A 23,175-nucleotide genomic window follows, 5' to 3' on the forward strand; every position below is an offset into this window, starting at 1 on the left:
ATATCACTGAAGCTCTTTTTTTGTCCACCTTGGGCTCACTTGCCCTTTTGAAGCTGGGAGTAGAGCACCTGCTTGGAGAATCTCATCATGTGAATGACATGCCCAGCCCATTCTTGTGGATCAGAAGTGCTCAGTGCCTTGATGCTGGTGTTGTTGACCTGGTTGAGGGCACTGGTGTTGGTGTGCCTTTCTTACCAGCAGATTCATTTTGCGCAGACAGCATTGGTGGTACTGCTCCAGTGCCTTGAGATTGTCTGCTGTGGATAGTGCACATATAGGAGGGTAGGAAGTGCCTTATCTCTAGAAATCATGGTGTTGGTGTCAGATCTGATGTTTTGTTCTCAAACACCCTTTTCCTCAAGTGGCTGAAGACTGCACAAGCACACTGAAGGTGAAGTTGGATATCTTTATCAATAGCTGCTTTGGCTGACAGTACACATCTGAAATACTGGTAGTGGTCAATGTTCTTTAAGGCCTCCCTGTGACCTTGATGATTGGGGATTTGATCAGGTTGATGAAGGACCTTTGTCTTGCAGATATTCAATGTGAGACCCGTGCTCTCATATGTCTCTATAAATGTGCTGACGATGGTCTGGAGTACATCCTTGGAAATTGCACATAAGCAAGCAAACTGCAAACTGCAGCTTGATGACACTGGTTGGGGTGGCTTTGATTTTGGCTTGAAGGCATGGAGTTTGAATAATTTCCCACAGATTCTGTAAGTTAGCTCTATTCCAGTGGGAAGCGTGTTTGCGGTGAGGTGAAACATTGCAGCGAGGTAGATCAAGAACAGTGTTTGGACAATAACACAGCCCTGCTTGACACCGATCAGAATGGGGGCATGGTGAAGCCATTTGTCATTACCATGACTTCCATGTCATCATGGAACAAATGAGATATGGTGTCAAAGCAGAGAAGAAAGCACTCTAATGCTTCCCAATTACGTGTCAAAGGCCTTTGTAAAATCAAAGAAGGCCATTTCAGGGGTTGATTCATTTCTCTGTATTTCTCTGGCAGCTGTCACGCGATGAAAATCATGCCTATTGTGTCCCTCCATGACCGAAAACCACACTGCGACTCCAGGAGGAATTCCTCAGTCACAGAGAGGAGACTATAAGGAGGATCTTGGTGATGACCTTTCCAATGATCGACAGCAGGGAGATTCCCCTGTAGCTACCATAGTTGGTCTTGTTCCCTTTATTGAAAATACTCATGACCGTGGCATCTCCCAGGATGCTCTCATCCTTCCAGATAAGGCAAACATGGGCGTGTAGTTGCAACAGGAGCTATTGGCTTTTGTATGTCAGTGCCTCAGTGGGGATACCATCTGCTGATGAAAGTGCAGTGCTCCAAAAGCTAGTGCTTCCAAATAAACCTGTTGGGCTATAAACTGGTGTCGTGTGATTTTTAATTTTGTACACCATAAAACTAGTTATCCATGTTCCATTTATGAATTAAATGCATTCTGTACCAACTGTATCTTTCTTTACTTATTAATTTAGGAATGTATAAACTTACTAGTTTATAATATATTCATTTGAAAAGGTCCACAGAAAAAAGTAGTTTATATCTATTAATATATTGTTTTCATAATCTTAACTAAGAAAGCTCATACACTATACTGAAAAAGAAACTCCAGTTTCCACAGACATAGAACATTACAGCGCAGTACAGGTATTTCGACCTTGATGTTGCGCTGACCTGGAACCAATCTGAAGCCTATCTATCCGACACTATTCCATTTTCATCCATATGTTTATCCAATGATCACTTAAATGCCCTTAAAGTCGGCGCGGCTACTACTGTTGTGGGCAATGTATTCCACACCCCTACTACTCTCTACCTCTACCTAAAGGAACTACCTCTGAATCTGTCCTATGTCTATTACCCCTCAATTGAAAGCTATGTCGTCTCATGCTAGCCATCACCATCCAAGGAAAAAGGCTCTCACTATCCACCCTATCTAATCCTCTGATTATCTTGAATAAATCACCTCCCAACCTTCTTCTCTCCAATGAAAACAGCCTCTGTTCCCTCAGCTTTTCCTTGCAAGATCTTCCTTCCATCCCAGGCAACATCCTAGTAAATTTCATCTGAACCCTTTCCAAAGCTTCCACATCATTCCTATAATGTGGTGACCAGAACTTTACGCAATACTTCAAGTTCAACTGTGCTAGAGTTTTGTACAGCTGCAGCATGACCTCATGGATCCAAAATTCAATCCCTCTACCAATAAAAGCTAACACACTGTATGCCTTCTTAACAACCCTATCTACCTGGGTGGCAACTTTCAGGGATCTATATACACGGACACCAAGATCTCTCTGCTAATCTACACTATCAAGAATCTTACCATTAGCCAAGAAATCTGCATTCCTGCTACTTTTCCAAAGTGAATCGCCTCACACTTTTGTATTAAACTCCATTTGCCATCTCTCAGCTCAGGTCTGCAGCTCATCTGTGTCCCTTTGTAACCAGCAACATCCTTCAGCATTATCCACAACTCCACCGAACTTAATGTCTTCCACAGATTTGGTAACCCATCCTTCTACACCCTCATCTAGGTAATTTATAAAAATGACAAAAAGCAGTAGCCCCAAAACAGATCCTTGCAGTACACTACTAGTAACTGAACTGCAGGATGAACATTTCCCATCAAACGTCACCCTCTGTCTTCCTACAATGAGCCAATGTCTGATCTAAACTGCTAAATCACCCTCAATTCCTTGCCTCTGTATTTTGTGCAATAGCCTACAGTGGGGACCCTTATCAAACACCTACTGAAATCCATATACACCACATCAACCACTTTACTTATATCCATCTGTTTGACCACCATCTCAAATAACTCAATAAGGTTTGCAAGGCATGACCTACTCTTCACAAAACCATGTTGACTATCCCTAATTAACTTATTCTTTTCTAGATGATTATAAATCCTATCTCTTATAATCTTTTCCAACAGTTTACCCACAACCAAAGTAATGCTCACTGGTCTGTAATTACCAGGGTTGTCTCTATTCCCCTTCTTGAATAAGGGGACATTTGCTATCCTTCAGTCTTCTGGCACTATTCCTGTAGACGATGATGACATAAAAATCCAAGCCAAAGGCTCTGCAATCTCCTTTCCCAGATAATCCTAGGATAAATCTCATCTGACCCAGGGGACCTGTGTATTTTCTCACTTGCCAGAATTCCTAACACCTTCCAACTTGTGAACCACAATCCCACCTAGTCTAGTAGCGTATATCTCAGTATTCTCCTCAACCATATTGTTATTTTTCCAGTGTGAATACTGACAAAAAATATTCATTTAGCACTTTTCCTATCTCCTCAGACTCCAGGCACAACTTTCCACTACTATCCTTGATTGTCCCTAATCTTTCTCTAGTCATTCTTTTATTCCTGATTTATCTTTGGAAAACTTTAGGGTTTTCCTTGATCCTATCTGCCAATGACTTCTCATGTCCCCTCTTGGCTCTTATCTCTCTCAGTAGGTCCTTCCTGGCTAACTTGTAACTCTCAAGCGCCTTCATGTCTCATTTTAACATAACCTATCTTCTTCTTCTTGGCAGGAGATTCAACTTCTTTTGTAAACCACGTCTCCCTAGCTTGACCATTTCTTCCCTGCCTGACAGGTACATAAAGATAAAGATCCAAGCCAAAGGCTCTGCTATCTTCATCAGGAATGGCTGATGCCCGGGACGTCGATTCTCCTGCTCCTCAGATGCTGCCTCACCTGCTCTTCCAGCACCACACTCTCGACTCTGATTCCCTGCATCTGCAGTCCTCATTTTTTTCCATGTCCAAATTGTGGTCACCATCACCAAAATGCTCACCTACTTCCAAACCTGGCCAGCTTCATTACCCAGTACCAAATCCAATGTGGCCTTGCCCCTTGTTGGCTTGTCGACATACTATGTCAGGAGACCATCCTGCACACATCGGGCAAAAACTGACAAGTACTTGAACTATAGTATTTCCAGTCAATATTTGGAAAGTTAAAGACCTCCATTACAACTACGTTTTTACTCCCGCTCCTATCCAGAATTATCTTTGCTACCCTTACCTCTACATCTCTGGAACTATTCAGAGGCCTATAGAAAACTCCCAACAGGAGGACCGCTCAGTTCCTGTTTCTAACCTCAGCCAATACTACCTCAATAGATGAGTCCTCAAACGACCTTTATGCCACCTGTTCTCTGTTCTTACTGAAACATCTAAATCCCAGAACCTGCAACAACCATTCCTCTCCTAGCTCTATCCATGTCTCCAAAATGGCCAACTGCAGGGAATGTAGGTAGCGGCGCATGGCTGCAAGCTTGGAGTGGAGGATCGGGAGGGAGGTCTGTTGCTGGAGGCTTCAGATTTGTTGTAGGTACTAGTTGTCCTGGTTGGGTCCAAATTGTGTTGGTCTGAATGTAGTCCGGAGTCCATGCGGGGTCAGTCAGTTCCGTAGACAGGTGCTGAGGAAGGAGACGTGGCTGTGGTAGCGAATCTGTTTGAGGACGTGGCTGAAGAGCTTCAGGGCAGAGGAGATGACCTGGGGGGTACAGTGAGAGAGGGACTCACTGAGGTCCTTGTAGAGGGAGGAGGAGAGCTTCTTCAAGCCCTGAAGAAGTGCTTATGCCCGAAACGTCGATTCTCCTGCTCCTTTGATGCTGCCTGACCTGCTGCGCTTTTCCAGCAACACATTTTTAAGCTCTGATCTCCAGCATCTGCAGTGCTCACCTTCTCCTCCAAAATGGCCACACCATCAAAATCCCAGGTACCAACCCATGCTGCAAGTTCATCCACCTGGTTGTTGAAGTATACACATGTCAAACCATCTTCCTGCTTCCCGGTGAACTTTTGCAACCTTGAAACCTAATTTCTGACCTCACTACTCTCAACCTCCTGGACACTGGAACTACAATTTAGGTTCCCATCGTCCTGCTAAAATGGGTTAAACCCTCCCGAAGAGCATTAGCAAACATCACCCCCCCCACCTCCCCAGATATTGATGCCCCTCTGGTGGTTCAAGTGTGGACCATACTGTTTGTAGAGGTCCTGCCTACCCCAGAAAGAGCCCCAATTATCCAGGTATCTGAAACCCTGCTGGAATCAAATCTGGGAGCCTGGTGCTGTGAGGCAGCAGTGCTAACCACTGAGCCACTGATCCACTCACTTCTTGCACTTGATGTCAGCAGGGACAATAGTGATGACCTTTACCTCCCATATTCTGCAGGAGAAACATTCAACTGCCCTAACTGCCAATCCCATTATTCTAAATTCCCAAAGAGATTGTTGAAAAATTAATAATAAAAAAAACTACCTTACCAATCCAGAGCACAGACCTTTTTTTTGGCTGGAGGAGGTGGATGTGTGGGAGACACTGCCTAAGTAGTGTTTCAGGTAATGTAACCACCCAAATATATTCACTTATGTAGAGTCACGTGTCTGCTCCTGCTCAGCATGCGCTCCACCTATTCATAGAACATAAACCATAGTATGGGCCCTTCAGCCCTCAATATTGCACTGACCCGTGGAACCAATCTGAAGCCCCTCTATCCTACACTATTCCATTTTCATCCAGATATCTATCCAAGACCATTTAAATGCCCTTAAAGTTAGCGAGTCTACTACTATTGCAGGCATAGGGTTCCATGCCCCGACTACTCTCTGAATAAAGAAACTACCTCTAACATCTGTCCTATATCTATCATCCCTCAATTTAAAGCTATGTCCTCTCATGCTGGCCATCACCATCCGAGGAAAAAGGTTCTCACTGTCCACTCTATCCTCTGATTATTTTATATGTCTCAATTAAGTCACCGTTCAAACTTCTTCTCTCTCATGAAAACAGCCTCAAGTCCCTCAGCCTTTCCTCCTAAGACCTTCTCCCCATTCCAGCTGCAGCATGACCTCATGGCTTCAAAACTCAATCCCTCTCCGAATAAAAGTTAACACACCATATACCTTCTTAACAACCCTATCAACTTGGATGGGAACTTTCAGGGATCTATGTACATGGACACTGAGATCTCTCTGCTCATCTACACTACCAAGAATCTTTCCATTAGCCCAGTACTCTTTATTCCTGTTGCACCTTCCAAAGTGAATCACCCCACACTTTTCTGCATCAATTTGCCACCTCTCACTCCTTCTCTGCAGCTTATCTATGTCTATCTGTAACCTGCAACATCTTCCACGCACTATCCACAACTCCACCGACCCCAGTGTCACCCGCAAATTTATTAACACATTCTTTTACGTCCTTATCTAGTTCATTCATAAAAATGACAGTGGACCCAAAACAGATCCTTGCAGTACACCACTAGTAATTGAACACCAGGATGAACATTCCCCATCAACCACCACCCTCTGTCTTCTTTCAGCTGGCCAAACTTCTGATCCAAACTGCTAAATCACCCTCAATCCCATGCCTCCATATTTTGTGCAATAGCTGACCGTAGGCAACTTTATCAAAAGTCTTACTGAAATCTATATACACCATCAATCGCTTTACCCTCATCCACCTGTTTGGTCATCATCTCAAAGAACTCAACAAGGTTTGTGAGGCACGACCCAACCTTTGCAAAACCGTATTGACAATCCCTAATCAATTTATTCATAAGCTAAGTTTTTAACGCGGTGATTTACCTCCCCGTCAGCACCGGGTCGATGCTTCCGCTCTTCTTGCTGCTGAAACAAAAAAGAACTTAATCAGTAATTTAAATTAGATCATTGAATAACTATGTTGTCATCATGATTCAACATTTGGACTATTGATCTTTAAGAAATATCAATTTAATACCTGGGACTCGCAAGAACTGAAATGCTTTCAAAAGGGAAACTGACTTGAAACGGAGACAAGCATCATATGACCCACATCATCTGGCCAAATTTCATAAAATCAATGCAGACAAAACAATCTGAACCAGAATTACATCTTATCCACAGGCAATTAAGCTAATCATCCACCCCTTCCCACTCCACTATCCCCTCAAGAGGTAGGAAAAGCCATCATCTCATATGTAATTTACATTGTTATGAGAATTTTCACATTTTGGAAATTGAAGCTTGCCCACAATTATCAAACCTGAAAACATAACTTTCAGAGGCATGGAATATACACACCAGTTGCATTTTCAAAGTACTTCACTTGAAGAATAAAAAAGATGGATTTCAGACTACAGAACTGAAACATGCTGGAGAAGTTTTCCCCACCTCTCTCTTTCTCTCTCTGTCTGACACTCTCTCTGTTTCTCATGCAGTAAAACAGTCAGTTTCAGCACTACCTGCAAAGAAATATCAGTATACCGAGAACTTAAAAGATAACTGCAATATTCATCACTGCTCATGAACCAAGAACCCAACTAACTCATTGTCATTTCTGGTTAAAACCTTTTGTCTCAAAGAGTCTGTAGAACCCTAAACTCTCATCTACCTTTTGTACTGGGCACTACCATCATTTTTACTTTTGGATCTGTGTGTGTGAGGGCCTAAATGATTAAACAAAGGCCACATTCTGACATCACATTGTTGCAATTTTTCTTGGCATTAGCAGGTAATAAACTCGCTCTTTTTTAATTGGAGTAAATTTGGTGATTGGCTCCTTCCTGACACAATAAATATTGTTAACAACACTTTAATTGAAGAAAGATACAGTTTCATGCTAAAAAGGACTTATATTTTTGTTGCAACCAACTGGGAAGGTTTACAAGAAAGAAGTTGATTCACTCTTCTTCACCTGGTTGTAACGAAAATGGGACTCATCAGTCAGGATAGTTCCCATAGCCTAGTGAAAGAATTGGAGTGGGGAAAGTAAACTTTTTTGGGGGGTCTGTAACAATTAGGTGCTAAGGTGTACACAGTTGCTATCACTGTTTTCATAGAACAGGATGAGATAGCTTCAACATATCCAAAGATGCTGTCGTTGGAAGAATTAAAAGATGTAGGTAGATACTTATATGTAGAGTTTTTTCTGGTAATCTGGAAAACAGAAATTGCAAAAAGACAAATGAAATAGCTAAATGTAGAAATTGAGGATACATAAACAGACAAATTAAAATTGGAGTCATAGAGACTAAACAAGAATTCCAGCAGAAAGAAAATAAGTCTGGCTTGTTGTACCTGATGCTGCACTGTTCTGTCATGCTGAAAGTGATGTTCCTCCTGCTCAATGTTCTCATTTTCCTCCTTGGAAGACTTCTGCTGCATTCCCAGCTCTGCATCATGCAGCATGTCCCTTCTTTGCCTGCTACAGTTGTGCAGAGTACAGCATATAATGATCCTGTATGATACTCTTCTGAATTGTACTGTGAAGCCCCTCCAGACTGATCTAAGCAGTTAACCCTCTTTTCAGCAGAACTATTGTCTGCTCCTTGGTGGCCCTAGATGGAAAATGGATAGAATTGCCACCATATTTGTGAGGCACCCAGCCTTGAAATGAGAGTTCTCAAGGATATAAACATCATGGTAGCTTACAGGGTATTTGGTGCAGACTTTTCAGATGTGCTTCTAATGGTTATAATATAGTAGCTCTATTACAAAATGGCATTCTCAAAGCAACGTACATTCAATTTGGGGGGTTGGTGGTGGTGGAGTACATTATCATCTACGTTGGCTGAGCTTACTGTCCAGATTGTACCTTAACGTGAGAAAATTAGATGAAGCAGTATGATCTAACACAAATTGCATCAGTAAAAGCCATGTTACATTTGTGAATCTGACAGTTGTGAGATCTCTTATAGGTCCCCAGTGAGATATCAGGACAGACCTCAAAGAAGTCTGCAAGTAGACATTAGAGTGGATGAAAGGACTCCTGAAGATAAGGGAAGGTGATAGGACAGACCAAGAGATCTTGCTAACAGATACCTCCACGGAAAACTTAAAGGGTTTCTCAGACATGTCCAGCGAAAGTGGTGGTGAAGCCTTACTTAGTTAAAGAACCACTAAAGTACGGCAGGACTTTGACATTTAGCTGATGACAATCGTGTTCTGTGGAGAATGAATCAAGTTAAAGAACCAATTCCGAAAATAAAAGGGAAAATGAAAAGAAACATAACTCACGGAAGGTACCACTTGTGGAGAACACCAGGAATGTACCAATGCATTAAAAACCGTGTCAGCCACTGGAATATTAAAGGAACAGACCTAAATTGTAAACTTTAATCAGTAAAATGAGTTGATGTAAAGTTTAATAAGAGTGATATACAGGACACAAGCCTAGACACAGTATGGGAGGCAAAAATTAAATTACCACTTGTTAGCCTCCTCAAAACATTTGTAAAAATTGCTGGATCAGAGACATGAATTATAGAATTGGGCTGGTCAGGGCTAAAACTCAGACATGCAGCACAGCTCAGTTAACAAATCCATTTGCTATTCCCAAAGTAAATTTTAAATGCAGAGTAAGACAAAGCGAGTGAATGGGGAATTGTGTTTGTGTTCTTGTTTCATTTTTTTATTATTATTTCATTGTGACCTTTGGATGGAATCCTCACTGAAAATAAAAGGGAGAAATGTTGTTCGCATTCAATTTTTCGTAGAAGGAAAGTGTCATGATAATATAAAACCTGAACTATTAGTCTTTGAATCCCATTGGCTGTTTTAATATCTGTGACTTCCATGGAGTGAAATTGTAATAAAAAGGCATCAAAAACACTGGCTTGAAATGACTGCAGGCGTCATCTGACTTGGACAGGGTAGCCACATTTCATAAAACCAATATGGTTTAAGCCAAAGACAGTCTAAACTGAAATTAACATTTTATCCCAAAGAAATTAATCAATTTACCCCAACCCAGGAGGCATGAAAAGATTCTCAATTCCTTTGCGGATATATACCTTTATGACAGTATTCACATGTTGAAGATGGATCCTGTCTATAATTTTCCAAACCTAAAAACATAACTTGTGCAGATACAGTAGATAAAAACCAGTTGCTATTTTAAGGGGTTTCTTTGGCAGAACAGAAAAGATGGATTTCAAGCTAGAGAATGTTATCTATGTCTCCCAAGAAGTAAATCCCCTAGTTACAGCTATAACTGGTTTAAAAAAAATCATGAAACTTAATAATTAAAGAACAACCGCAATATTCAAAATTGCTGACAGTCTGAGAATTAAACAAATCAATCACAGTCTCTAGTAAAATCTTTATGCTTTGAGTACTCCCAAAGGACTCTAAACAGTGTATTGTTTCATTTGCCTTTTGTACTGAATACTCTCCCTTTTTACTTTGTACTTTGTGTGAATGTGTGAAGGCCTGAATGCGCAAAGACCACATACTTGCTGTTGCATCACTATTACATATTTTTGGGTTTAGTAGGTAAATACACATTATTTTTTAATTAAGTAAGTCTTGTGACCAACCGGAGACATTGAAAAGTGTCTCTTCCTCTGGTTGGAAGAATGTCCAAATATGAATAGCATAAACATCAATAACATAACACAAACATTCCACTGCCAAAATTCTAGTTACCATAACCCAAAGGATTAATTAGAGTGACCAAGAACAGATAATTCCACTTAAAAATGATTTCTAAACATTTGAAAGAAATGATCACAGCAAATAATATTACAAACAAAGTATATAATTGACAGACATCTAAAGAAAACACTGTCATTATCCAGGAGATTCAATCATTTATCTTACAGCTGTATTTGCCATGCCTGGATTTATCCATTGCATTTTTCAATTATCTTTCACAAACACAACTATCACTAATAATTGATTATATTCCATTACTGTATATCATTACTAATGACTAAAATTGTTACTATATTCCATTACAGTGCTGAAAAGAGAGAAACATCATCAAAGCATTTCACCTTGCACTGACCAGGACAAATAAAAGAATGCCAAATTTCATTTTCATCACAAGGGATAGTGGCTTCAGATTTGTTGGAAAATCGATTCTGATTGGCTGAATTACCATGGCGAAAGCAAGAGGGAACAATAGGCTCCAACAAGCTTCCTGGTAATTTATGAAAGGCATAAATCTTGAACATATTAGCTTTGTTCACAGTGAACAGATCTCTGCATATGAATGTGTGTCGTTTTTGGTGAATTTAAATAACTGATCAAATATTATGATGTACAGAATTCAGTTTGTATTGATTGATTAGAAAACAAAAATTATATCCTTGATGCTATTTGTAAGTTCATTATGTTACAAATTTACCAAGCCAGCATCCGCATCTCTGCCAATCTCATAAGAACAATGACACAATCATTTCTATAGTATCCATTCCAAGTGTATTTCTTGTCAATCATGAAATATGCTCTCATTATGCAAGCCCATGCATTAAGGCTAGAAAATGTGTGGCTATCATCATTAATTAATGATCTGTTTTCTGCTTGATAGTTTGAAATTAAGTTTATTTTCATGGCAAAACTAAATATCATACAAAAATATACATATTAGTTATGACTAATAACTGGAGTGCAATATTTAAATTTATCAAGTAGTCAACATCCCTCGAGAATTGTGGAGCAAGGTTTCACGATTATTGAGTACTGTTATAAGATCATGTAGGAATAGAAGTAAGCCATTAGGCTGTCAAATCTGCCCTGGCATTCAATGAAATCATGACTGATCTGATAATCTTCAATTTCATTTTCCTGTATTTTCCCCATAACCCTTGATTCCCTTAATGATTGAAAATCTGTCTCTCTGAGCCTTGACTACACTTAATAACCCAACACCTACAGCTCTCTGTGGTAAAGAATTCTACAGATTGACCATCTTCTGAGAGAAGAATTTCCTTCTTGTCTCTGCCCAACTGTATGATGTCTTACTATGAAATTATGACCTCTGATTCTAGACTCTCCAACAAACACTAACATCCTATCTGCATTTACTTTGTCAAGCCCCCAAGAATCTTGTATGTTTCAGTGAGGTTGTCTCTCATTCTTGTAAACTCCAATCAGTACAGATTCAGCCTATTCAACCTTTCAGAAGCCAATCCTCCATATCTGCAATCAGCCTTGTGAATATTCTCTGGACTGCCTTTAGTGCCAGTATACCTTTCCTTCGATAAAGAAACAAAACGGTTCACAGTACTCTAGGTGTGGTCTAACTAGTGTCTTGTTTAATTTTAGCAAGACTTCCTCTTTTTATATTCGGTTCTCATTGAAGTAGAGGACAAATATTCCACTTGCCTTCTCTCCCTGCTAAACTTGTTTGCTGTCTTTTTGTGATTTATGCATAAAGACTCAAAGTTTGTGAGACGATTTGTAACTTGGGTGCTCGTTGTTGTGGTTCTGTTCGCCGAGCTGGGAATTTGTGTTGCAGACGTTTCGTCCCCTGTCTAGGTGACATCCTCAGTGCTTGGGAGCCTCCTGTGAAGCGCTTCTGTGATATTTCCTCCGGCATTTATAGTGGTTTGTCTCTGCCGCTTCCGGTTGTCAGTTCCAGCTGTCCGTTGCAGCGGTCGGTATATTGGGTCCAGGTCGATGTGCTTATTGATTGAATCTATGGATGAGTGCCATGCCTCTAGGAATTCCCTGGCTGTTCTCTGTTTGGCTTGTCCTATAATAGTAGTGTTGTCCCAGTCAAATTCATGTTGCTTGTCATCTGTGTGTGTGGCTACTAAGGATAGCTGGTCGTGTTGTTTCGTGGCTAATTGGTGTTCATGGATGTGGATCATTAGCTATCTTCCTGTTAGTCCTATGTAGTGTTTTGTGCAGTCCTTGCATGGTTTTGCTCATGCTGGGTATCGGGTCCTTTGTTCTGGTGAGTTGTTGTCTGAGAGTGGCTGTTGGTTTGTGTGCTGTTATGAGTCCCAGTGGTCGCTGTAGTTCGGAAATGCTCTTGATGTATGGTAGTATGGCTAGTCCTTTGGGTTGCGGCATGTCCTTGTTCCGTTGTCTTTCCCTTAGGCATCTGTTGATGAAATTGTGGGGGTTTCCGTTTTTGGCGAATACATTGTAGAGGTGTTCTTCTTTCTCTTTTTGCAGTTCTGGTGTACTGCAGTGTGTTGTGGCCCTTTTGAACAGTGTCTTTGTGTGTGTTTGGGTGGCTGCTTTCGTAGTTCAGGACTTGGTCTGTGTGTGTGGCTTTCCTGTACACCTTTGTGGTGAATTCTCTGTTCAGTGTTCTCTGTACCATCACATCTAGGAATGGGAGTTGGTTGTCCTTTTCTTCCTCTCTAGTGAATTGGATTCCTGTGAATGTGGCGTTGATGATCCGTTGTGTGTTCTCTATTTCTGTGTTTTTAATGATAACAAAGGTGTCATCCACATATCTGACCCAGAGTTTGGGTTGAATTGCAGTAAGTCTATTTGTTCTAACCTTTGCATTACCGCTTCTGCTATGAATCCAGAGATGGGTGAGCCCATGGGTGTGCCGTTGATTTGTTCATATATTTGGTTGTTGAATGTGAAGTGTGTTGTGAGGCACAGGTCCAGTAGTTTGAGTATGCCATCTTTGTTGATAGGTTCACCACCCTATTGTCTGTTCTGTATGTCCAGCACTTGGCTATTGTTTCTCTGGCTAGGGTTTTGTCGATAGAGGTGAACAGTGCAGTTACATCGAATGAGACCATAGTTTCTTCCTCGTCTATGTGTATATTTCTGATGATGTTCAAGACTTCCTGTGTTGACTGTATAGAGTGTCTGGATCCACTGATTAGGTTTTTCAGTTTCTGCTGTAGTTCTTTAGCCAGTTTGTGTGATGGTGTCCCTGGTAGTGATACTATTGGTCTGAGTGGGATGTCCGGTTTGTGCACTTTAGGTAGTCCATAGAATCTGGGGGTGGTGTTGCTTTCAGGTTTCATTCTTTGTAGGTCAAACCTGGTTATCTGTCCGTTTTTTTGTAGGTTCCTCAGCGTGTTTATCCTATTGGTGAGCTGTGGGGTGGGGTCAAACTCCATCTTTTGATAGGTGTTGGTATCTGCAAGGAGAAAGTGAGGACTGCAGATGCTGGAGATCAGAGCTGAAAATGTGTTGCTGGAAAAGCGCAGCAGGTCAGGCAGCATCCAAGGAGCAGGAGAGTTGATGTTTCGGGCATGAGCCCTTCTTCAGGAAATCTTTCGAGGGAGGAAGAGAGCTTCTTCAAGAAAGGCATCCTTGCAAGAGGATTTGCAGTAGGTTAAAATCTTCTAGGAGAAAGTGAGGACTGCAGATGCTGGAGATCAGAGCTGAAAACGTGTTGCTGGAAAAGCGCAGCAGGTCAGGCAGCATCCAAGGAGCAGGAGAGTCGACGTTTCGGGCATGAGCCCTTCTTCAGGAAAGGTTTTCCTGAAGAAGGGCTCATGCCCGAAACGTTGACTCTCCTGCTCCTTGAATGCTGCCTGACCTGCTGCGCTTTTCCAGCAACACATTTTCAGCGTTGGTATCTGCAAGTAGTTGTTGTGCTTTTTGGATGTACTCTGCTTTGTCTAGGATGACCGTCATTCTGCCTTTGCCTGCTGGTAGTATGATTATGTTCTTGTTGTTTCTTAGTGATTTTAGTGCTTCCCTCTCTTTGGTGTTGAGGTTATGTGTTGGTCTTTTTCTTGTTATCAGAGATATGATACTTTGTCTCACTGTTTGTTGTGTCTCTTCTGTCAGTCCATTCTTCCTGAGTGTGCATTCTAGTGCTGCTAGGAAGTCTGCTGTCTTGGCATTCCTGTGGTTGTAGTTGAGTCCCTTGGCTAGGATTGTTCTTTCCGTGTCTGTGAGCTGTCTGTGGGAGAGGTTTCTAACGCAGGTGTGTGTTGTGGTGTCCTCTCTGTTGTGTGTTAGTTTGGCCATTTTTTTCTTTTAGTGCTGTTTTTTTGCGGTGTGTGATCCTGTTCTGTCCTATGGTGATGGCCTGTTCTATGGTCCGGGTCCATTCCTGATTGGTGGTTTTTGAAATTAACGATTTTTGGTACGCAATTTCTTATCTGTATTTGTGAAGTCTGTTGTGAGCGTCTGTAATCATTACCTGGATCATCCTGAATCCGTTCCGTCTGGCTGTGTCCCTGGCTTGTGGGTTGTTGACTGGTGGTCTATATCTGACACATGGTGGAAGGATTCGATTCTTTCGGCATTCGTGCAGGAACTGGAGTTGTTCGTATGTGACGCTTAGGTGGTTGGCACAGGATTCCCATTTCCTGCCTTGCCTTAGCGTCTCTTGCCTGTAGGTATTCAAAGTTTGTGAGAAGATTTGTAGCTCGGGTGCTCATTGTTGTGGTTCTGTTCGCCGAGCTGGGAATTTGTGTTGCAGACATTTCGTCTCTGTCTAGGTGACATCCTCAGTGTTTGGGAGGCTCCTGTGAAGCGCTTCTGTGATATTTCCTCCGGCATTTATAGTGGTTTGTCTCTGCCGCTTCCGGTTGTCAGTTCTAGCTGTCTGTTGCAGCGGTCGGTATATTGGGTCCAGGCCGATGTGCTTATTGATTGAATCTGTGGATGAGTGCCATGCCTCTAGGACTTCCAAAATCCCTTTGTGCTGCAGGTTTCTGCAGTCTTTCTCTATTTAAATAAGATTCAGCACATTTTTTTTTCCTGCCAAAGTGCATAACCTAACATTTTCCTGTGTTATACTCCAGCTGCCAAGTTTTTGCCCACTTGTTTAACCTGTTTATATCCTTTTGCAGATTCTCAGTGTCATCTTCACCATTTGCCTTCTCATCCATTTTTGTGTCACCTGTTAACATGGGTATAGTACTTATATTTCCCTCATCCAAACCATTGATGTATATTGTAAATAATTGTGGTCTCAGCACTGATTCCTGTGGCACTCCACTAGTTACAGAACACTATTCTGAAATGCTTCCCCACCCCCCTCCATCCCAACTATCTGTCAACTCTCTGTCAGCGAATCCTCCATCTATGCTAATAGATATTTTTAATCAACCTGTTCAGACATGTCATGCAACAACCCTGTACCAGGTGGGTCTTGAACCAAGTCTTCAGGCTCCAAGATAACACTGTCCCACAACAGCCCTGCTATACCACCCCCAACACCATGGGCACTTATCTTATTAAATAGGCTAATGTGCCAGATGGTAGTTCTACCTTCATAAATAGATTCATGGTTACATAATCCAGATTTATGTGTGCAACATTAAACTTCCCAGCAATAATTAACAGTTAATTAAAACATGTTTTCCTAACAAGTGCACACATTTAGCAGACATTATCCACGGGCAGATTTCTCTGGCATATCCATTGCCTTTAGGCAGATCATCTCTCACACTTCAAAGATGCTGAGAAATTAACCTTTGAGTACATACAGATGATATTTCTGCAAGTGGTAATGATTGCAGACATTGGATCAGTTTCCATATACATGACAATTTCCACTCTACCCTTCAATCTCCGCACTGCCAAATTGTTTTTTCTGATGTCCATTAATGCATGATGTCCAGTGATCCATAATTTCCTGCAGTTGAATATTGAAAATACCAACGATATTGTTTTCAATTCCCATGACAAATTCTCCCCTTACCAGTGATTATTGCTCACTGATGAGGTTGAAAAACACAGATCAAAACCTCAGGATCCCTTTAAAATAAAAACACCATGTCCATATGTGTTAGGACACACATCTGAAGTAAACAGGACTTTAACCAGGCCTTCTGATTTAGAGGTAAGTACTGCACTGTACCATGACAGCCCTCTTGGATCCCTTCTGACCGAAATGAACAATCCGCTGCAAGGACACACTATTTATTGTTTTAAAAAATATTTTCTAATCAACCTGATCAGGGATGTTGTTACCTTATTTTCTTAAATAACTTGGTGCAGATGGGACATGAGAACTCAGGCCTCTTAGTCCAGAGGTAGGGGCACTATCACTGCAGCAGAAGAGCTCTCAAGGGATTTTTCTCCCCCCTTTTATATCTGGAAGTGCTATCACACAAAACTTATTTTTTTCCATACCAAATCACCTGTGTTTTTTTTTTCATCTATTAACCATCACCATTAAATTATCTGTGTTTCCAACTGTGCAATTTATGTGCAGAGCACATTAAGGACAGTGCAATAACACCGAAGGTGAGGGAGTCAAGATCTTTTTTAAAAATATTTTCTAATAAACCTGTTCAGGGATGTAATGACATGCCTCTGGAACAGGTGGGAATTGTGGTTCAGAGGTAGGGATGCTAATACTGCACCATACGAGCCCCTTCCAAAATCCCTTTCTTTCTTTTTCCAAATCCCTTTGGTTCTCAAGGGACAAGTTTCAGCAAGGGCATCCTGTTTATTGGCACTTTAGAATGAATTTTGTCATGATAGGACCTAATTTATTTGGGCTAATGAGACACTTGCCTTTTTCTCATTTCAACAACCTTACTTAAATAGCTGAAAATGTGTTGCTGGTTAAAGTACAGCAGGTTAGGCAGCATCTCAGGAATAGAGAATTCGACGTTTTGAGCATAAACCCTCATCAGATTCCTGATGAAGGGCTTATGCTCGAAATGTCGAATTCTCTATTCCTGAGATGCTGCCTAACCTGCTGTACTTTAACCAGCAACACATTTTCAGCTGTGATCTCCAGCATCTGCAGACCTCATTTTTTACTTAAATAGCTACTGACTCAAAAGTGATTAGAAATATGGTATTGAATGTGATGCTTTTATCGACAAGTACTAATTTCACATCAAAACACAGGAATCAGCAATACACAATTAGTGAGATTTGTAAACGAAATATTGTTGCATGGTTAGCTTCATTTCTTCATTATAGAAAATGCAAGACAAAAATTCCTGCAGTTATTTATGAATTTTGACCTCAGTACTGGACTTCAGATAGAGTCATAGAATCATACAGCATGGAAACAGACCCATCAGTCCAACTCATCCATGCCAACCAGATATCATTTTATATAAATGACAAAAAGCAGTGGACCCAGCACCTAGCCTTGTGGTCCATCTCTGACCACAGGCCTTCAGTCCCAGAAAAACCTCCACCACCACCCTCTGTCCCCAACTTCAAGCCAATTTTGTACACAAATGGTCAGCTGTCCCTACATATCCATGTAATCTAACCTTTCAAACCAATCTACCATGCGGAACCTTGTTGAACATCTTGCTGAACTCCATATAGACAACGTCCACTGCTCTGTCCTCATCAATCTTCTTTTTTACTTCTCCAAAAACTCAATCAAGTTGGTGAGATACGGTTTCCCACGCTCAAAGCTATGTTGACTATCCCCAATCCATAATTAAGCCTTGTCTTTCCAAATACATGCAAATCCTGTCCCTCAGCATCCCTACCAACAACTTACCTACCACTGATGTCAGGCTCACTGGTCTATAGTTACCTGGCTTTTCCTTACCCCTTTCTTAAATAATGACATCACATTAGCCACCATCTCATTTTATTCACCACTGATAAGCATTATCACCTTCTCAAACTTTTGGAGCTTCTGTTGCTTTTGGCCAAAATTCTTAAGTTTGCATTAAAAAAAACTTTAAACTTCATAACATATAGCAAAATAATTTATTTGTTATAGTGATCAATTTTTAAGTTACCAGTGCATATTTTAATATTTGTCATAAATACATTTAAACTATGAATAGCATCTTTAATAATGTAACATTGATTTACTATATTGTAGTGCACAATGTAACACTACTATAAAATGATGTCAATTTGTTACTTGCAGGAACAATGAGTACAACCAGTTCAATTTCTAAATGAATTTAAAACACCTGTGATTAATATTCATTTAGCAGACATTTTGTACTATAAGGCTGAACTGCACACACCTTAAATATTCATAGACGTGCTATATGTCCAAGACTTATTGCATATTATGAAGTTAAAATGTGCCTGTGCACTGAAGTTTAGGCACATAGTGCAAGATTTGCCTTGGATTTATGCAAAAACTTTAGAATTTCCTTTTCAAGTGAAGTAATACTTGTAAGCAGAGTTTAGGTTTTAGGGAATGCATTATAAATATTGTGATTAGAAAAATCAAAACAAATTCTCTGGCAATTATATGTAATTTACATTAATAGTAACCTTTTTTCTGTATGAAAAATTAAACTAATCTACACATATTATGAAACTAACAGACTTAGACGGTAAAACTACTATAATTAGGTGAAGTTAATATAGTAATTAAAAACAACCACCTACCTACCTAATAGACAAAGACAAGTTTTCATGTAAGATACTTAAATTTATTTTGCCATTCTCTAATGGTATTTTGTCCATCGTTGCATGGCGTTTACTTAATGCTGACTGATTTTTTCATGCTCATATTAGTATAACATTATTGTTGGTGCATTCTTAACAAAACAAATCAATAATAAAAAAAGATGGCTGCAATTCATCAACTGATTTGATATGGTATTAATAAAACCCAATTTGATGTACATGCATTAACCATCATCTGAAAAATGATGCATCTTGCAATGAATTATTGGGAGTATTTTCAGCATTCTGCTTCAAAGAATTGCAAATTACTTTCTTTATTGCTACAATATCAAATATCTTAACACAATCATAATGTAACTAGTATTTGATTTACTTCAGTCCAAATCTTGAATTAGCCGTTTCAAATGATGTAACAGCATGAAGGTGATAGTACTTATTTATCATTTAATAAGTATATTTACATAACAGGGATTCCCACGTTTGCATAACTGAGTAAAATAGCAGCATGTTTACAGAATTAATGTATGTTGACCATGCTCCCAGTATATTTTAAACTTATAATTGCTTGCACCATGAATAGCACCATTAAGTCTATTATGCCCTTTAATTATCCATGCAGTTTCTAACATTCCCTTTTTTCCTCTGACAAATTAGTAAGATTTTTATAAAAAATTCTAACCAACTATTTCACAAAAAAATGTTTAAACATACTCTGTTGCATGTTTTGTAGTTCTAAATTTAGCAACTTTATTTGCTATTTAATTAACAAGAAGTTTGCTGTGTCAGCTTTTTATACCGTATCCTTAAAATAAGTGAATCAACCTGTTTATCATTATATTTAATGTAAATTAAAGTGCATTAAACTGATCAGACCATGCATTAATATTTGACATACTATTAATAGCAGCACATTAATTTACACAACAGGTTACTATTATTGTGAAATTAAAAAAAAAACTTATTGTGAGCCCAATTTTTGTTCCCTTTATATCACTTTGACCTTATGGAATCTATTCTTAGTGCTTAACAATTTGCTACCAGTGTACTCATTTTTGGTTAATAAGGCCTAATGAATGTTAACCAGTGCAATAACATACAGCTGCAAATACCCATATATTTACATAACATTTATCAAAATTACTTATAATGTGATAACAGTACATATTGTTTTGTTTCCTGATTAAAAGTGCAGAGGTAAATTCAAAGTTAAAAACACTCATAATATGGTACATAGCACCACCATTTAAAAATGGCTTTTCAGTTGTTTTTTGGTTTACTAGGTGTGTAGTGATAAGTAAACAAGTCAAAAACAGAGTGTCAATAAAATGTCCTTTTCTTACAAAGCTACATAACGTGTGCTATACGTACAAACAGCTTTACACTGTTGTAGCCTTACACGTAAAGATAAAAACAAATAAGTATCCTGTCACAAAAACATTTTAAGAGAAATAAATATAAACACAGATCATAAATACAATATTATACATCAAAATGTCCAGATTTATCAACAGACATAGATCACAGAGGTATGTATGAGTTTGCCCTTCATCTTGTTCCAGCTTGCCTCACGTTATGGTTCACCTCCTTAATAATTCACATGCCTTGAAAACCTACTAAAAAGGATAAATGATCACTCAGTTATAACCAAACCACAGAATCAAAGAACATCACAGCAAAATTTGCTTAAATCCTGTAAATTAAGAGAGAACTGACAGACTACTCTATAAAATCATTTAAATATAACCTCAAAGGTGTTAACAGAAAAGCTATGCTGATATTATAATTACAGCTTTTCTCTTGCACACCAAGGGTTTCAAAATTATCTACAAAACAGAACTAAGTTAAGAAATGTAATGCATATAAAATTGAAAAATGTCAAACTAGAATAAAAAGCTGAAAATATATAATGCATTGAAGAGTTCACATTTGGTGAAAACAGAACAACAGTATTTGAACCACTTAAATAGAAGATTACTATTTCTGTATTAGTGATTGTTTGCAATGAATATGTTTTCATTATCATTAATTTTTAACAGCAAATGTGTGCTTGTAGTTTTCAGAAATGCTCATACTTAAATCTTCTACTTTCCTATTTCCATCCTTTTGCAACCCTTTATCTTCATGGTGTATTTGTACCAGACAACCTTTTGTCTTTATATTACTAATTCAGTGAGAAATAATGATTTATCACTGAAGTTTACAATCTAAACATTTTAAGGATCTGTAAGTTAGAATTGTATGGTTTGTTGAACTTTGTTTCATCGGGAATAAGAACATATTTTGTCAGATCAGAAGTTCCATGATGATTCTGTAATATTTTTCAAGTTGGAGCTGGTTAGCTCACTCAGCTACTCAGTTATTGTATGGATTATTTTACTGTCAATAACTCAGCTTCGATTCCTGATCCAGCTGAGTTAGATTTATGTCTACCTCTTTTGTTCTATCTGAAATAAAAATCATGGCACGTTGCTATATTTAGGTGAATAATCAGCCTCCAAGCAGAAATCTCAAGGAGATGAATATTTTTAAAATAACTAACAAGCTTCCTCACCAATATAAATGTTAATTAACAAGCAAATTGATCAACTATTTACATGTGTTATAAAAACATGTCTTTACACATTTCTCTTATACAGATGTACAATACTATATTTTAATGACCATGGAATAAACAAATTGGCAAGTGAACTTATTCAGTGATTATGTGCCAACTGCTGCTTTCACAGATCAGGAAGAATCCACTTGCCTGTATTCTGCACCTGAACTACATAATTTGGCAGAATATCCAAGTGTGAACATCTGCACTCAAAAGATATTTCAGCAAAAATGTTCACATGGCAGACAAATTTGACACTAACATTGTAAAGGAAGAACAAAGTCAATCAGCATGAGTAAACCCCTGTGATATCGTTCACAGCCCTCCTAGCACTGTCACAGGTATTGCGCTATGTATCTTTAAGGATTATAATGAGGTCATCCAAGTAGACCTCATAGAATATAAGCTCCCTGATTGAACCAGAATAATGGGTGCAATCAGGGAGCCCTGGCTGACAGTTATAAACAAAGAGTGTCAGAGGTTCTGAGAGTTGGATAAATGTCAAGGACTCTCCATGTGTAAACAAGGGTAAGTAAATGATGGGATACCAGCCTCTGTGGAGTTATTTCAGTTGTGATGAGAGGAAAGCATGCTCCTCAAGAAATTCACTTGCAACCGTCGTCTTTGAGTTGGGATAAGCATTGGGAATAAATAATATTGGGGAAGATGAAAATCAATGAGTAATTTTCCTGAAAACTTGTGGCTCTGCAGCTTTTCCAGTTATTAGAATCCTAACATCCTGAGGCACCAGATACTAAAACCTGTCAAGAGGTCACAGAATTAGCTAAGAAATATTACAACTCAAAACCTCCTCTAATTCTGAGACACTGTCAGTTTTACTCGGCAGTTCAATAACCAGGGACATGCAAATCAGGATTTTTGACTTGGCTAAGAGGTCTAGCAGAGGCATGTGACTTTGGATTAACCCTTAATGAGATACTGAGAGACCATTTAGTATGCGGAATTAATGACATAACCATGCAAAAATACCTATTCACTAAAGGCCAGCTGGACTTCAAACAGTCACTACAACTGGCTTTATTATTGGAAAATGCTACAAGTGAAGCATATGAGTTGTAGAGTGCTTCAATGGAAGTGGACATTCTCACCAGTCTGACTGAGCTTGGGAAACGTTAAAAGGCTCGGCCCAAGCTTGATGGGAAGAAATTAGTTGAGAAAGATTCACCTAAACTGGCTCAATATGTCTTGTTTAGTGAAGTCCCAATTCAATTAGCAGATGTTTTGCAGGAAGGTCTAGGAACTATCAAAAGAGGTAAGACCACCTTGCATGTTGACCAGAAAGCAATTCCATGATTCTGCAATGATATGGAGGTGTTGGACTGGGGTAGAAAAATTAAAAATTAAACACCAGGTTACAGTCCAATAGGTTTATTTGGAAGGACTAGCTTTCAAAGCACTACTCCTTTGTCAGGTAGCTCGTGGGGCAGGACACAGAATTTAGAGTAAAAGATCAAATTGTCATACAACTCTGCAATGTACCGAACCTGGATTTCTGT

The 23,175-nt window shown here is 39.4% G+C and overlaps 1 protein-coding gene across 3 annotated transcripts in view; it reads right to left on the reverse strand.

Moving 5' to 3' along the window:
- Nucleotides 1-19,523: 19,523 nt before the first annotated feature.
- The window catches only part of adamts9 (ADAM metallopeptidase with thrombospondin type 1 motif, 9), a 255,565-nt gene continuing 251,913 nt past the window's right edge, over nucleotides 19,524-23,175 (reverse strand). For 2 of the 3 annotated variants that reach the window (XM_060835670.1, XM_060835668.1), the window contains one exon: nucleotides 19,524-20,675. The gene's annotated coding sequence lies outside the window, so the exon portion shown is untranslated. The remainder of the gene's footprint in view (nucleotides 20,676-23,175) is intronic. The other variant, XM_060835669.1, reaches the window with a different exon arrangement.

Source organism: Hemiscyllium ocellatum, chromosome 14 (genome assembly GCF_020745735.1).
Source record: "Hemiscyllium ocellatum isolate sHemOce1 chromosome 14, sHemOce1.pat.X.cur, whole genome shotgun sequence".
Taxonomy (NCBI): Eukaryota; Metazoa; Chordata; class Chondrichthyes; order Orectolobiformes; family Hemiscylliidae; genus Hemiscyllium; species Hemiscyllium ocellatum.